Source organism: Pogona vitticeps, chromosome 1, assembly GCF_051106095.1.
Source record: "Pogona vitticeps strain Pit_001003342236 chromosome 1, PviZW2.1, whole genome shotgun sequence".
In the NCBI taxonomy this organism is placed as follows: domain Eukaryota; kingdom Metazoa; phylum Chordata; class Lepidosauria; order Squamata; family Agamidae; genus Pogona; species Pogona vitticeps.
Genome location: NC_135783.1, coordinates 74,174,625 through 74,192,004, shown reverse-complemented (window position 1 = coordinate 74,192,004; position 17,380 = coordinate 74,174,625). Strand labels below are relative to the sequence as shown.

Genomic DNA, 17,380 nt, shown 5'->3' with positions numbered 1-17,380 from the left:
CCAAATCTCCTCACTATTGGCTGTGTGGGCTAGGCCCAAATCTCCTCACTATTGGCTGTGTGGGCTAGGAATTATGGGAGTTGCAGTTCAGCAACATCTGGAGGGCTGCATTTTGCCCACCCTTGCTATATAGGGTCTTATAAATATCCAGAGACTGGCAGATACATTTTGAACCAGCTGAAGTTTCTGAACCACCTTCCAAGGCAGCCCCACATAGCGTGCATTACAGTAGTGGGATGTTACTAAGCTGTGTACCACTGTAGCCAAATCAGATATCTCAAGGAACAGGCACATCTGACACATCTGGTTTAACTGAAAATGCATTCCTGACCACCTCTGAAACCTGGGCATCCAGGCTCAGGGATGAATCCAGGAGTGCATCCAAGCCACAGATTCGAGTTTCTAGGGGTAGTGTAACCCTGTCCAGCAGAAATTACATCCCAGTTTTCTCATATGCTTTCTGATTGACCTCTGCCTTGTCTGGATTACATTTAAATTTGTTTGGCCTCATCCAGCACATTACTGACACCAGGCACCAGTTTAGAACTGAGGCAGGTCCCTTGGAATTTGATGGAAAGGAGAGAGTGAGTTGGGTGTTATCAGCATACTGATTACACTGACAGCCTCTCCCAAGAGTTTCATGTATATGTTAAATAGTCTGGGAGACAAAACAGAACCCTGAGGGATGCAGGTCAAAGGCCGGAGACTCAGACAGAAGTCCCTCAGTACCACCTTCTGAATTCTCTCCTCCAAGGACAGGAGCCACTGAGAGATGGTCCAGAGGATACCATTACTGATGATATTGAAAGCCGCTGATAGGTCCAGCAGAACCACAGGGAACACTCCCTCTGTCCAGATCCTGGACAGGTTACCAAAGGTTACCAAAGCTGTCCCTATGTCATAGCTAGGCCTGAAGCAAATTGAAATGGGTCTAGATAGTCCGCTTCACCAAGGAATCCTTGGAACTGAGGAACACTCTCTAGAAATACAAGTGTACATGCATGTGGTGACTTTAACCTCTCCAGGAATCCTGTCCAGAGATTGCATGAATTGAAACTCATCTATTATAACTGAACAAGCAGGAGCCAAAGTTACATCCAGAAGACCTGTATCAACTGCAGCATTCAAATCAGAGCAGATCCAAGTGACTTCACCTGCAAAGTGTTGTGCACAAGGTTCTGTCTAAGCTGTGTGGATGCATGCGCTAATCTGGCTCTACTCTGTGAGAGGGGATGTTTAGGAGTGATCATGTTCACAGCCTTTTTACATTCCGGATGTCATCCAGAGCATCAACAAAGTTGCCTGCTGGGGCAATAGGAAACTCCCAACGAGCTTTCAGGAAACTAATCAGATCCATCAGTCTACTGGGGCGAACCGTCCTCATTGGTCCTCTACCCCTGTGGAGGTTTTGAGTTCCAGTGAGACAAAACCTCACCAGGCAGTGATCGGTCCATGACAATGGAACTACAGAGAATTCCTTCACACCGAGATCACGATCATCCTGCTCAGCACAGAAGACTACATCCAGACTGTGCCCAGCAGCATAAGTGAGGCCAAATGCCACTTAGGGTAGAGTCATGGTAATCATGAATGACATGAAGTCCTGAGCCAGTCCTAATAATTTGTCCTTGGCATGGATGTTGAACTTTTCTAATGCTACAAGCCTAAAGAACTCTGCCATCATCTATGAGACCAACTCAGTTAGGATAGGAAGGGAGTCTATTGAGCATTTAGCTTTACACACATAAACCTTGCAAACTATGGGACAGGGCACCTGGTGAGAGAGATAGAAGCGTAATAGAAGCCGCCTAGAGTGGTCGAAATGACTAGAAAGGCGGGGTATAAATACTAATACTAATACTAATACCAATACCAATACCAATACCAATACCAATACCAATACTACTACTACTACTACTACTACTACTACTACTACTACTACTACTACTACTACTACTACTACTACTACTACTACTACTACTACTACTACTACTACTACTACTACTACTACTACTACTAATAATAATAATAATAATAATAATAATAATAATAGACTGCAGCAATTCCCCCTCCTCCCCCTCCAGGTCTGGCCTACTGCTGCACAGAGAACTCAGGTGGGCAGACCTAGGAGAGACTAACTCCCCCAGCTTTTGCTAACTAGGTCTCTGTAGACCAGGTTGGCGTGCTCCTTCTGATGTCTGATGTTTTTCCTTTCAGTGACCTGGCATTCAGCAGCAGCACTTTTAATCTGCGGGACCATTGCTACGTCTATCCAGGCTGTGTGAATTGGGACATACTGTAGTTTCGTAGTAACTGTCTGCCCTTTTCTTTCCTTACTCTTGTAATGGTACAGTTGTACAGTGGTGCCTCACACAACGATGTTAATTGGTTCCAAAAAAATCAATGTTGTGTGAAACATCGTTCTGTGAAACACCATTTCTCATAGGAATGCATTGAAAACCGGTTAATCCGTTCCAGTTGGAACGGATTGCCATCGCTGAGTGAAAATCCCCATAGGAAACATCGCTGTGTGAAACAATGTTTCCTTCATTGCAATGTATTGAAGCCGACTCAATACGTTCCAATGGCTTTGCGAAGTCCTTTTTCGCTCCTGTAAAAGTGTCTTACAATGTTTGGAAGCTGTTTTAAATGATTGCAATGGTTAGTCCACCTCCTGAAACCTATGCAAACTGATTTTGGTGTTGTTCTGACACTTCGTTAATTTATGATGATTTTTTGTTTTTTCCATTGGAAACCATTAGGCAGACCATCCAATGGTTTCCAATGGAGAAAATTCAAAAAATCATCATAAATTAACGAAGTGTCAGAACAACACCAAAATCAGTTTGCATAGGTTTCAGGAGGTGGACTAACCATTGCAATCATTTATAACAGCGTCCAAACATTGTAAGACACTTTTACAGGAGCGAAAAGGGAGATCGTTGTGTGAAAATCCCCCATAGGAAACATCGCTGTGTGAGGCAGCAAATTTGACAGAAAAAGGCATCGTTGTGTGAATTCATCGTTGTGTGAGGCACTCGTTGTGCGAGGCACCACTGTATCTCCTTTCCATATCTCCCTCTACCCTGTATTGTTTCAGTGGCTGCTCCCCTCCTCACCACTCTCCCTATTTGAAAGACACATCCCTCCCGCAACAGACAGTGGCCTTATCAATATTGCAGACTACACAGTAACAGGCAGGAAAATTAAAAATTAGCCCCTTTAAGCATAAAGTCTGCCCCTTGGTCTCATGGCTCCCCCCAAAGGGCAACTTCCCCTTTGGTGGCAAGTTCACTAGTCATGAATCTGCCCTGACAGAAGCTCCAGTTTTAAATGCTGCTTCTCCCTTAGCCATGTGGCAACTTTGAGGAAAAGATGGAGGCAGCTGGCTTACAGCAAGGCCTGAGTCCTGCTCAGAGATAGAAGCCAGCAAGAAGTCCGCAGGGCAAAGTTCTGCAGGAAGAGTGTGCAGGCAGCAGCAGTCACTGTCTTTCACACGGTGCTCCCCTAAGTTGGCAGATGCTCAGGGACTCTTTGTCTGTCATTGACCATGCTGTGAATCCTATCCTGCCCTAGAAGCTTTATACAGTATAAGCATTGGCCTTTCGGAGGTCATTGCAGAGAAGAAATTGGTATCTTCAGTTAGTGAAATAGGTCTCAGAATAGCAAGCCACTTATAGCTCTTTGGATTCTATAGATATCTCTGCTTGTTGTCAGTAAAGATTATTTCAAGCCATGAGAGTCACTGGGTGGCTTTTGTCCCATTCCTTTTCTCCTTTCCACTTAATCTACCCTGCAGGGTTGTTGTGGAGATCCAGTAGAGAGGAGGAGAATCATGTATGTCTTAAACTCATTGGAAGAAACATGTGATATAACTAAACAGTAAAAAAATTATTCTGCTTTTGATTGTATACAAACAGCCTTGGAATGAACAAGAAGGAAAATGTCATACTAGCCTCCTAGGAACAGGTACAGGAATAGCCTCTTAGTATGTTGGCAAAAGATGTTGCCGGGGAAGGCAAAATGTACTGTTTTAAAGACTAACAATTTTATCCAAAAGCTCATGGTAGAAATAGTAACTGAAGCTCAAAGAGGCAAAGAGAATTAAAATGAAAAATACATTTACTTCCAATATCTTTATAATGCTGTGTTTTGGTGATAGCAATGGCTATCTGTACCGCTTGCTCTTTGTTACTTTTCTTGTATTGCATATGTATTGGCTGAGCAAGATGGCCATAGATTATAAGAAGACAAATGATGTGTGTGACAACATAATCTAAAACGTTTCCATTTTCCTCTCCTGTGTGGGCTGTAACAAAATTCCATTAGACCACCAAAGTAACTAATCTTCCCTAATCAGCAGGATGATAGGTCCCTTGACATGTCTAATATTGTATAGACCCTCCATATCCTCCTCTGAATTTAAGCCAGTTTCTGAATAGTTCTCCAGGAAAGGAGGACTAAAATGGTTTAAAACCTTACCACTCAAGTATAGTATATATTCCATTATGATCTCTCTAATTCACCAGGGTTTTATTGCAACATCTCGTATCATGTCTGTCTTCTAGTTTAATACAAATAGTGGAAGTACAGAGGTAAATATTCTTTATAGCTCTCCTTCAACTTTGGACTTCCCCTTCAGATTATCCTATATATAGATGCTAACGTTTTCTAGAACTGGTGTAAAATTTAGTTTTGTTGAAGCAAAGAGGTAGTGCAGGAGTGGGCATCTGTAGCCCACCAGATGTTTTTGGACATCAGTTTATCTCAGCCTTAACTGATGTACCTAGTAGTGGTAAGGGATGATGGGAGCTTTAGTCAAACAGTATCTGGAAGAACAGTAGTACCCATCTCTGAAGTGTCTTGAATGGAATATGTGGGATGATGTGTTCCTCCCTTTCTTGTATCTTACCTCTGCTCATCTTCTGATACTTTTGGATTGTAACTCACCCTGAACCTAAAGCCTCAGCCAAACCTATGCACCTCACCCTCCCCTTTTTTGATGAATATTTTGTTTTGTTCTATTTACAGTCCTTGTTTTTGTTTCTAATATTTTGGATAAACAAAATATTATGTCCACAAGGACATCTAAAATCATTTGCTATGCTACACCTTCCGTGAATGAATCAGTTGCTTCATCCTTGGAGTATAGCCAGTTACAAAGTTTGTGATGTTGAAACAGGAAAAACAAATGGGAAATTAATCTGTTTTATCCTTTCTGATGCACATGTTCATAGTACATGTTTAAGCCAACCTTTAGTTTTGCCACAGGGTGATAATCTTAGATTTGAGTTCAAATCTAGCATGATTTCAAACATTTTGACATGGAGGGGTCATTTATCAGGGATCAGTATTTTCGGGGTGACTATTAATAAACATTACAACTGAGTATATTTCCAAATACGATTTAGTATGTTGATCACATTTGGGGACACTGGAATCCTTCTTCCGGTAGCTTTATATATTCAAATTCTGAAAATAAGTTGAAGTATCTTACAGACACTTTCCCATACTATCATGATCAGCATTTGTTGAAGAAATATGTTTATCTGAAATGAAGAACAAGATGGTAACCTCCCTCAGTCTATGTACATAAGATGATGTACATAGGCTGTGTACGCAGACTATGTATATAGAGATATCTATGTATATCTTTCCATGAGATGGTGGCTGAAATCCTGCTGCTTTGTTATATATGTGGAAGGCAAACAACATGACATTCAGTTGCTTCTAGCTGGCAATTCACTAGTCCCTGCTGTGATTCTTGAGTAAGAACCAATGGGAATTCCCATGGTGATTCATTAACTGCCAGCTACATGTGACTCAATGATAGGCTGTTTGCCTTTCACATGTGTAAAAACCACATGATTTCAGGCAGTCTCTTCCAGTGTACCTGTAGGTGGCATGATAGTTCAGAACAAGGTCCATAACATGCATGTCTCCCTTTGTTTATTTTCAGAATTCTAGTGTTAAAGGATCATCTTTGATCTTTTTAAGAATCAGCTTTTCTTTTGCACTGCTTTGACCGTGTTATTTTGACACCCAAGGCACTATGAAGGGAGGTTTACAGGAAGATTTTCTTGCTCCTGTTGTTGCTACTGCTGCCAAGCCAAGTGAGTGGGAAGATGGGAGGAACCATTTCCTCTGTTGTTTGGTTTACTTACAGTCTGAGCTGGGGGACACAGGACTAGGTTTTGTACTGTAGATCAAGAAAGTATTAGCTTTCAATAGTCACCTTTTTGTTGCCACTAAATGTAAGTTATGTAGTGGGGGTGATGGTATCACAAATTGGTTATTTCAGGCTAGTCCATATTATTTGCTTTAAAAAAGGCGTTGAGCTGATTTTACCACAGTAAAAGTGTAAAGACTGTGATACATAGGAAGTGAGGAAAATGAAAGCTTGAAGCAGGTATTATTCTAGTAATCTGTTTAGCTATGTTGATTTCACTAGCTTTGAAGGGCTATCAGATCATAGAACAACATGTAATGATTAGATAAACCCCTTTTGTAAAGCTAAGTAAATATTTACCTTGGTGCACATCACAGGATTCTGCTATTTATATCGTGATGCATTAAAAAGAGCACTGGGCCCTTAACCCTTCAAGTCTGTTCCAAAACATGATTTTGTTGAAAGACAAAACAATGTCATATTTTGCAGAATGGTTGTCAAGCTGGACTTCTAATGCATTTGAAGTCTTGGGGAGAATGTTAATGACTCTTTAAAAATGGTCCATTTAAAATCACAGTAGTTACCATGAATGCTGGCTGACTTGTATCCAGTTATGGTCCAGCAATCCAGTCAGTGATGCTTTAATTTTCCTTTTAATCAGACTTGTAAAACTTAGATAGACCTTGATTTTAGTGTGTGTCTATGGTAGTGGTGAACATATAAGACAGCTGACTAATTTCCTTGTTTATCCAAAATATTAGAAAGAATCCTTGACAGATTATTCTTCCCACTTTAAAATACAGTGGAACCTCAACTTATGAACGCCCCTACCTATGAACATTTCGACTTACATACTGCTCCGTTCGCAAAATTTTGCTTCAACTTGCGAACGGAGCTTCGACTTTTGAACAAAAAAGTGTTCTGTTTAAAAGGTGTTCTTCTGTCCTTTTTTAAAGCTAAAAGGTGCTTGGTTTTGTTTAAAAGGTGCTTGGATTAAAAGGTCTTGTGTTTAGAAGGTGTTCCCTCCCCCTCCCCTCCCCCTCCTTTCCTCTACTTTTTTTGACCTAAGTTCATCTTAGGTCAAAAGAAGAAAAAAATTCTCCCTCTAGTGGTAGAGTATGGATTAACCGGCTTTGCATCAGTTCCTATGGGAACTAATGCCTCTACAGTGGTACCTTGACTTACGAACGTCCCTTGTTGTGAACGATTTGGGTTACGAACAGCTCTGTTCGCAAAAAGTTGCTTCAACCTGCGAATGGAGCCTTGACTTACGAACCAAAAAAGAGAAAAAAAACCTTTCCTGACCCTTTTTTGACCTAAGTTCTCCTTAGAAGAAAAAAATAAAACAATTCACCCCCAAGTGGTAGGGTACAGATTAACCGGCTTTGCATTAGTTCCTATGGGAACTAATGCCTCTACCTACGAACAGTGCCTCGACATACAAACGAAAAACAGCAGATACGGATTAAATGGTTTTCAATGCATTCCTATGGAAAAGTTTGCCTTGACTTACGAACTTTTTGATGTACGAACGGCATTCCAATATGGATTAAGTTCCGAAGTCGAGGTACCACTGTACTTGCGAACGACACCTCTACATCTGGGTAGAGTGGGCGGCATATAAATTAAATGAATGAATGAATGAATGAATGAATGAATGAATGAATGAATGAATGAATGAATGAATGAATGAATAAATAAATAAATAAATAAATAAATAAATAAATAAATAAATAAGAACCAAAAACAGCCAGAACGGATTAAATGGCTTTCAGTACATTCCTATGGGGAATTTTGCTTTGACTTACAAACTTTTCGATGTATGAACACCATTCCAATATGGATTAAGTTCTTAAGTTGAGGTTCCAGTGTATAGGTAGTGCTTATCTATCACAGGATTTCAGTAGAAAGTATGTGTGTGTACGAGTGGTTTTAATTATTATAATTAATAAAATATAAGTATTAGGTAGTACATTAAGCTCATGTGACTCCTGCAACAAAGTGTTGTTGAATGAGATGCTGCTGTTCAATTTTGTAATCAGCTATCCCCTTTCGTAGGATACACCATTTTGTCCTTTCCCCAATTTTCTTTTTACTGTCCTTCTTATATTAATTTTATTTATTTAAAATATATATATATTTTTTATTCAACTTGTATGCCGCCCGCACTCTGCAAGAGCCTCCAGGTGGCTTTCAACATCAATTAAAACAGTTCAGTTAAAAGCAGGTACTAAAAACCAATCTACTTTACAAAAGCAAAAACAAAAACAATCTACAAAAACAATCTAGATCCACGACTTATTAATTAAAATTAAAACCTTCAATTAAAAAATTTACCTCACCTTTCTCTTTGAAAGGACCTGTGGCGATCCCCCTTCGTGGCCCTTATTTCCTTGGGCTTCACACTGGTAAACATGCCCTTTATTTGCTGCCACCAGGTATTCTCCCAATACCACTTCAAGTCCCACACAGGAGCTGCCACCCCAAAGGGTCATATAACTTAGGAAGCAGGAGTTATGATTAAGTATTCTTTTATTATTGAACAAATCATAAGGAAAATCAAATATGAGTTGGTTCAGGTGTTCATGTATATTAGATCATGTATTCAATCACTTATATTCAGAACTATTGTATGCTTTTAATCAATATCTTTCAAGTAGCATTTGTGCATTCATTCCTGCTTGTTCAACGTGTGTTTTAACTTTTCAATTTCTTCTCCTAACCCCTTTAGATCTATTCCTAAAACCTAACACTCTCTCTACATCTTCTGGTCCCTGACTCTTTCTATCTCTCTCTAACTCTAACTGTCCCTAACTGTCCCTTCAACTCCCTAACTGTCACTCCAACTCTGTCCCTCCTGCTCTGTCCTTGGCTCCTCCCCTTTTTTTGCTGTGATGGACATGCAGGAATGGCATCACCTTTATGGATTCCGCTACAGGACCTAAGGTAATTTACATCATATAATAGTTCTGCCAGTATTCAGACCACATCGAGCATGGTCAGTTTTCACTGAACAGTTTTGGGTCGCTCCCCAAGCACATGTGCATGCATTTATGCACAAACCTCAGTGCTGACATTTCCTTCTCACTACGCAAGTGTTCACACATGGAACATGGAGCTTCTCAGGGAATCAAATGTAGACCAAGCACTCTGGTTCCTCCAACATACTCACATCCCCATGGGTGGGTGGGGAAAGGTTTTGAGCCAGACAGTAGCCTTCAACCTACAGGGGTAAGAGAGGCAAATTTGCCCTCCCTAAAAATCATTTAGTTATTTTTTGCCTCCAGAGGGTTTTTTTTTAAAGTCATCCCCCTATTTCCATGAGAAAAATATTGGGGATGGAGGTTGTGGGAGCAAATGCTTCTTTCCAATGTGGTTCCCAACTTTAGATCCCCTGATGTTCTTCAACTAAAACTCTCAGAAGCCTTCATCACTAACTGTACTGGCCAGGATTCCTGGACGTTTTTGTCCAAGAACTTCTGGAGACCCAAGGTTGGGAACCACTGGTGTAAAGGATCTAAATGTGACTCATTGTGCATATACAGAAATAAAAGTCAGAACAGCATGAAGCTCCTAAATGTGAAGCTGCTAATTACAGAAAAACTTGCCAAGTATGGAATACTGTATTAATTTCATTGTTTCTGTCTAATATTCCTGTGGTTCAAAAGTGGGCTTGCTGATTGCATTAATGATACAAATGAATGGACTTCTGCATATATGCAGAGAAAGCGGGGCTGACCGCTTAAATGAAATTCCAGGGTGGACTGTTAAACAGAAAGACAAGCAATAAACCACATGGAACTTCAGGTGGCTGCTACATAGTAGCAAGGATGATCATGTCAGCTACTTCTCTTGATTTCTGAGTGCCTGTGGGTGGATGAGTACTGATGATGTTCCCAGCTTTGATTTACTTTAAGCAGTTCTCAAACATAAGGTGAACCAGTATTTGTTTTAAATTAACATGAAGGAAGCCCAGTCTCTTAGTTCTTAAAGATGGTTGCTGACAAGTATCTGCTGCAGTTCAGACTAATCACCAGCTGCACTGCATGCTTACCTGTCTCCATTGTAGATGACTGTCATACACCCCCAGTTCCCCTGTTTGTTCTTCCACACAACCCGGGTTCACTTTCGGGTATGACATTTATTTTTCAACCCTTTCCGCTGCCTCCAGAGGATTTATTCCTCAATATATCATATATCACTTTTAAATCAGTGTTATTAAATAAAACAATGTTTATTTAAGTGTTTATAAGTAAATCATATAAAGTAAATCATGGATGGTCTTATTTTATTCATTCAATCAACTATGCTTTGGTAACATTTATGTTTGCTTAGATAGAATCATTTTAATCAAGGTATTTATTCATTTCTTTTTTCATTCCCTATCTCTCTATTACTCTTCACTAACACAAGGCTGGTCCTAACTGCCTAAACTGCTTTTCTCTAACACCAGTCCCTAACTCATCCCTAACTGCTGCCTAACCCAGAGTCTAACTGAAATCCTCTCTAACTCCGAACTGAACTTGAACTGTCTTCCATTCTCTTATATATCCTTAGTCCCACCCCTTCTGTACAACCATTGGCTCCTGAATCAGGGTTCCATTGTGATGGACAGGAGTGGTCACTGACCTGTCTGTCACAATGATGAAGTTTCTTGACTAGCTGGCTTCTCATTTTCTGTTTGGAAAGAACAGGTTTCATACCAGTTGATGGGGTTGGGGAATGTATTTCTGCTAGCAAAAGACAGCAAATACATGTCAAGTGAGAAATATGTCAAAGGGAACTGTCTAATATCTAAAAATAGCATCAATTTTACTATGTTGTTGCCCTCCTTAGCAGCTATTTGGATTTCTATACAAGTTATTCAACTTAGCTAATGCTAATTTCTAAGCTCCTAATATTATAGCTGCTGAGGGCCCACCCATGTGATACAGAATTCCTATATGGAAGGCACATATGGGTAAGAAATGGTGTGTGGATAGCCTGTTGATTATGGCGACCCTGCATTAATGTCTGTGTTTGTTATGGGAAAATGCAGTGGGCAATTCTGAGCATGTGTGCACCAAGCAATGAAATGTCCTCAGAGTAGTGTTCTGTTCCTGAAATTTTATTTCATGTTCAAAATCCATAGTGTGAAGCAACCATTAGGATTAATGTACTCTGATGTGTTCAATGTTGTTGCTTTGAAGATGACTATACACACCTAGCGTATCTAAAGCCTATCATTATTTACAGAGTGTTAATTACTTTATCTTTTCCTTTTAATCAGATCAATATGCTACAGAGACCAAGGGCATGTGTTTACTCTTGTCGAATGGGTGGGTGGGTTGTTGGTTCTTATTTAGAAGTGTTGTGGAACTTGATTGTTTGGAATTTCAAACCAGCACTTCTGCTTCTTCATGGATTGCTGCCTTGTCGTGGCGAAGGGGCTTGAGTAACTCAGAGAAACTATGGGCTATGCCGTGCAGGGACACCCAAGACGGACAGGACATAGTGGAGAGTTCCAACTAAACGCAATCCACCTGGAGTAGGAAATGGCAAGCCACTCCAGTATCTTTGCCAAGAACGCCCCATGATCAGAAACAAAAGGCTAAAAGATATGACGCTGGAAGATGGGCCCCTCAGGTCGGAAGGCGTCCAACATGCTACTGAGGAAGAGCGGAGGACAAGTACAAGTAGCTCCAGAGCTAATGAAGTGGTTGGGCCAAAGCCGAAAGGACGCTCAGCTGTGGACGTGCCTGGAAGTGAAAGGAAAATCCAATGCTGCAAAGAAAAATACTGCATAGGAACCTGGAATGTAAGATCTATGAACACTGGGAAGCTGGAGGTGGTCAAACAGGAGATGGCAAGAATAAACATCGACATCCTGGGCATCAGTGAACTAAAATGGACAGGAATGGGCGAATTCAGCTCAGATGATTATCATATCTACTATTGTGGACAAGAATCCCGTAGAAGGAATGGAGTAGCCCTCATAGTCAACAAAAGAGTGGGAAGAGCTGTAATGGGATACAATCTCAAAAATGATAGAATGATGTCAATACGAATCCAAGGCAGACCATTCAACATCACAATAATCCAAGTTTATGCACCAACCAGCATTGCTGAGGAGACTGAAATTGAACAATTCTATGAAGATTTACAACACCTTCTAGAACTGACACCAAAGAAAGATGTTCTTCTCATTCTAGGGGACTGGAATGCTAAAGTAGGGAGCCAAGAGATAAAAGGAACAACAGGGAAGTTTGGCCTTGGAGTTCAGAACGAAGCAGGACAAAGGCTAATAGAGTTTTGTCAAGAGAATAAGCTGGTCATCACAAACACTCTTTTCCAACAACACAAGAGGCGACTCTATACATGGAAATCACCAGATGGGCAATATCGAAATCAGATTGATTATATTCTCTGCAGCCAAAGATGGAGAAGCTCTATACAATCAGCAAAAACAAGACCTGGAGCTGATTGTGGCTCTAATCATCAGCTTCTTATAGCAAAAGTCAAGCTTAAACTGAAGAGAATAGGAAAAACCACTGGGCCAGTCAGGTATTATCTAAACCAAATCCCTTATGAATACACAGTGGAAGTAAATAACAGATTTAAGGAACTAGATTTGGTGGACAGAGTGCCTGAAGAACTTTGGATAGAGGCTCGTAACATTGTCCAGGAGGCAGCAACGAAAACCATCCCAAAGAAAAGGAAATGCAAGAAAGCAAAGTGGCTGTCCAACGAGGCCTTAGAAATAGCAGAGAGGAGAAGGGAAGCAAAATGCAAGGGAGATAGGGAAAGTTACAGAAACTTGAATTCAGACTTCCAAAGAATAGCAAGGAGAGACAAGAGGGCCTTCTTAAATGAACAATGCAAAGAAATAGAGGAAGATAACAGAAAAGGAAAGACCAGAGATCTGTTCAGGAAAATTGGACATATCAGAGGAACATTTTGCGCAAAGATGAACATGATAAAAGACAAAAATGGGAGGGACCTAACAGAAGCAGAAGACGTCAAGAAGAGGTGGCAAGAATACACAGAGGAATTATATCAGAAAGATGTGGATATCCCGGACAACCCAGACAATGTAGTTGCTGACCTTGAGCCAGACATCCTGGAGAGCGAAGTCAAGTGGGCCTTAGAAAGCCTGGCTAACAACAAGGCCAGTGGAGGTGATGGCATTCCAGTTGAACTATTTAAAAGCTTGAAAGATGATGCTGTTAAGGTGCTACATTCAATATGCCAGCAAGTTTGGAAAACTCAACAGTGGCCAGAGGACTGGAAAAGATCAGTCTACATCCCAATCCCAAAGAAAGGCAGTGCCAAAGAATGCTCCAACTACCGTACAATTGCACTCATTTCGCACGCTAGCAAGGTTATGCTCAAAATCCTACAAGGTAGGCTTCAGCAGTATGTGGACCGAGAACTCCCAGAAGTACAAGCTGGATTCCGAAGAGGCAGAGGAACTCGAGACCAAATTGCTAACTTGCGCTGGATTATGGAGAAAGCCAGAGAGTTCCAGAAAAATATCTACTTCTGCTTCATTGACTATGCGAAAGCCTTTGACTGTGTGGACCACAGCAAACTATGGCAAGTTCTTAAAGAAATGGGAGTGCCTGACCACTTTATCTGTCTCCTGAGAAACCTATATGTGGGACAGGAAGCAACAGTTAGAACTGGTCATGGAACAACTGAGTGGTTCAAAATTGGGAAAGGAGTACGGCAAGGCTGTATATTGTCCCCCAGCTTATTTAACTTATATGCAGAATACATCATGCGGAAGGCTGGACTGGAAGAAACCCAAGCCGGAATTAAGATTGCCGGAAGAAATATCAACAACCTCCGATATGCAGATGATACCACTCTGATGGCAGAAAGTGAGGAGGAATTAAAGAACCTTGTAATGAGAGTGAAAGAGGAGAGTGCAAAAGACAGTCTGAAACTCAACATCAAAAAAACTAAGATCATGGCCACTGGTCCCATCACCTCCTGGGAAATAGAAGGGGAAGATATGGAGGCAGTGTCAAATTTTATCTTCCTGGGCTCCATGATCACTGCAGATGGAGACAGCAGCCCTGAAATTAAAAGGCGCCTTCTTCTTGGGAGGAAAGCGATGACAAATCTGGACAGCATCTTGAAAAGCAGAGACATCACCTTGCCAACAAAAGTCCGAATAGTCAAAGCTATGGTTTTTCCTGTCGTGATGTATGGAAGTGAGAGCTGGACCATAAAGAAAGCAGACCGCCGAAGAATTGATGCCTTTGAATTGTGGTGCTGGAGGAGGCTCTTGAGAATCCCCTGGACTGCAAGGAGAACAAACCTATCAGTTCTAAAGGAAATCAAGCCTGAGTGCTCACTGGAAGGACAGATCCTGAAGCTGAGGCTCCAGTACTTTGGCCATCTAATGAGAAGAAAAGACTCCCTGGAAAAGACCCTGATGTTGGGAAAGTGTGATGGCAAGAGGAGAAGGGGACGACCGAGGATGAGATGGCTGGACAGTGTCTGCGAAGCAACCAACATGAACCTGACACAACTCCGGGAGGCAGTAGAAGACAGGAGGGCCTGGCGTGCTCTGGTCCATGGGGTCATGAAGAGTCGGACACGACTAAACGACTAAACACACACACTTCTGCTGGATTTCACTACCACATCAAGGTGTCTTTTTAAAAAGTTTACTTTAAAATCTGGTCAGTTCTGCTGTTGAAACAGTTTTCAAATACTGCCAGCTTCTATTTTTATAAATGTGTTTGAGGGAAGGTCTTTATTTCTGAGTCTTTTTTGAAAATTGCTCTATGGAAAATGTAATGCAAGGAGAAGGAAAACAGACCACATACAAAGTCCTGTTAACTTCAGAAATAAATACATGTACACAGAATAGAAAATTATACTTTTATCTCCAGTCTTCTAGTTAAACTTATTCTTTATTTTACTTGAATTGTGTTTGCTCTAATGTATGAGAGAGACGTGATCTTTAGATTTCTTCATCTTTTGATCTACCAAGTGGGATCTGCTTGTTTCTCATTGAAAGTTTCATTAGAGTTTTTACAAAACTTTAAACTCAATGTTATATATTTATTTAAAGTATTTTAGGCCGTCTTTCAGAGCTTACCTCATAAGGCAACTTATGTCGCATAAATATAAAATGTGATAAAACATGATAACCATGACACATCATAAAAGGATAGTAGTGGAAATCAATAGCAATATAATAGCGGTAAAATAAAAATAGCAATGGGTAACATCAATCCAGCCTGTTATTGTAAAACAATTCAGAGCCAGATCAGGTACAAGCTACATCTCCCAGAGTGCCCCCAGAATAACAGATTGTCAAACCACTTCTGTACCAAGAAAACACTGGAAGGGGACACCCTGAGTTAGAACTGACTTGACAGCATGCAGTTATTAATAACAGTGCAAACACATGAACTTCAAATCAAATCCCACAAATGTGGGGCTGCCACAGAGAATTCCTGCCAATCTGCTTCTTCCCAGTAGGAGAGTATATGAGCAGGATCTCCAGAGGTGATTTTCAAGTGTGGTCCTTTGAGGAAAATGTTTCCAAATGTCTATAGAGTTTTAAAGATACAAACAGTCACTTGAAGCTGGACTCGGACAGTGGTAACCAGCACAACTGATGCAATATTGGTTTCACATACACAGGTCGTGTATCCCACTAACATTTGAGCTGTTGCGTTCTGCACCTAGTGAAGCTTCCAAACCGAGTTGAAATGTTGTAACTTGTTTATTCTGTTAGCTATTGGTGCAGTAGTTATATGAGGAAATGTCAGTAATTTTGGGTAGAAGAATGCAAAGTCTTGATAAATCTTAAATTTAGCAATTACTACAGCAAAAAAAGGCTACACTTAAAATCAGATTCCTGTGGTTTGAATTATTTTCAAAAGGGGAAATTGTTGCTTGCTGACAGAATGGATCTTGCTTTGATGTTTTATAAGCAATCAAATATTAATAAAAATGGTGCATGCTCTGCTTAGATGTGTCAAACTGCTACAATATATTTCTTGAGCACTCAGCAGATCAGGCTTGGGGGTTTAAGCACCTAGACAATGATCTCAGCTCTGTTAAATTACAGTCTTGGGTGGAGTGGCAAACTGATTTTTATCATACCATAGTTTTGAACATTTGTATACATATATTAGGCATCATTCAGTCTCCAGAGACTATGGTAACATGCTTTGTATGGAGGACTTGGAACAGTATCTAGTGTGGCTGAGAAGGCCAATTCAAGACTGACAATCCCTTCCACACTGAAGACAAATAGAATCTGTCCCCTGTCCAGCATCCTGGTTTTGCTGGTTTCAGGACTGCCTCTTTGCCTTGGCCTGCTGGACAAGTGCCTCTTCAAATTGGGAGAGGCCATGCTGCGCCGCCTGCCTTCAGGCTGAATGCTCAGATGTCAAGGTTTCCCATCTGTTGAGGTCCATTCCTAAAGCCTTCAGATCCCGCTTGCAGATGTGTATTCATAACTCCACTGGATTTTTTAAAAAATGAAGAAAATTCTTGCAATTCACAAAAGTGCAGTGGGGTGCCTCTCAGAGGTGGCAACAACATGAAGGTAAGAGGGCTACTCTGTCTTCTGCTGTTCAATGATTTCCAATCTCACAATTCAGCCTGGGGAGTTTTCCCCATTAACACTGCACATAGACTGACATGCATTGAACTATATCAATAACACCAAGATCCTCCTCTTCTGTATTTTATGGTCAAATATTGCTAGTGTCCAGAGTGATACATGTACCCTGAATGTGTCACAATAACTATGTCAATACAGAATTCCTCATTTTGGAGGATAGGGATGGCACATTCTTCCTTACCAGCTTAATTGACAGCTAGATTCCTAGGTGCTTATCGCATTGCCCGTTGCACTCAGTAGTGAAGCCCTGGAAGTTAATGTTGTCGTCTTTTCTCCTCTAAATCCATATGTCCTTTGGCCTTCTCCCCCACCTTTTTGGGCTGAAGACAGGGACATGTGCACCTGAGAGGATAGATGATAAGCCTGGAAGAGTTACTAGCTCATGTATTGGCTTTTTTCCTCTGAATCAGATACACCTTTTTTGGTTAATTGGGGAACCTACTGATCATAATTGATTTGGACTACTGCCCATAAATTGTAAGAGTGCACCCACAAAGTTTGACACTTCTTGCTTTATAAAGAAGATAGATGTCTATCATATGCAGGATGCTTTCATTTTGGACTTCAGAAGAAGT

The 17,380-nt window shown here is 40.8% G+C and overlaps 2 protein-coding genes across 5 annotated transcripts in view; one reads left to right on the top strand and one right to left on the bottom strand.

Moving 5' to 3' along the window:
• KATNA1 (katanin catalytic subunit A1) overlaps window positions 1-3,153 on the bottom strand; it is a 450,967-nt gene extending 447,814 nt beyond the window's left edge. The window contains exon 1 of the mRNA XM_020808245.3: window positions 3,144-3,153. The gene's annotated coding sequence lies outside the window, so the exon portion shown is untranslated. The remainder of the gene's footprint in view (window positions 1-3,143) is intronic.
• PLEKHG1 (pleckstrin homology and RhoGEF domain containing G1) overlaps window positions 1-17,380 on the top strand; it is a 164,259-nt gene that overhangs the window by 48,549 nt on the left and 98,330 nt on the right. The gene's annotated exons all lie outside the window — the stretch shown is intronic.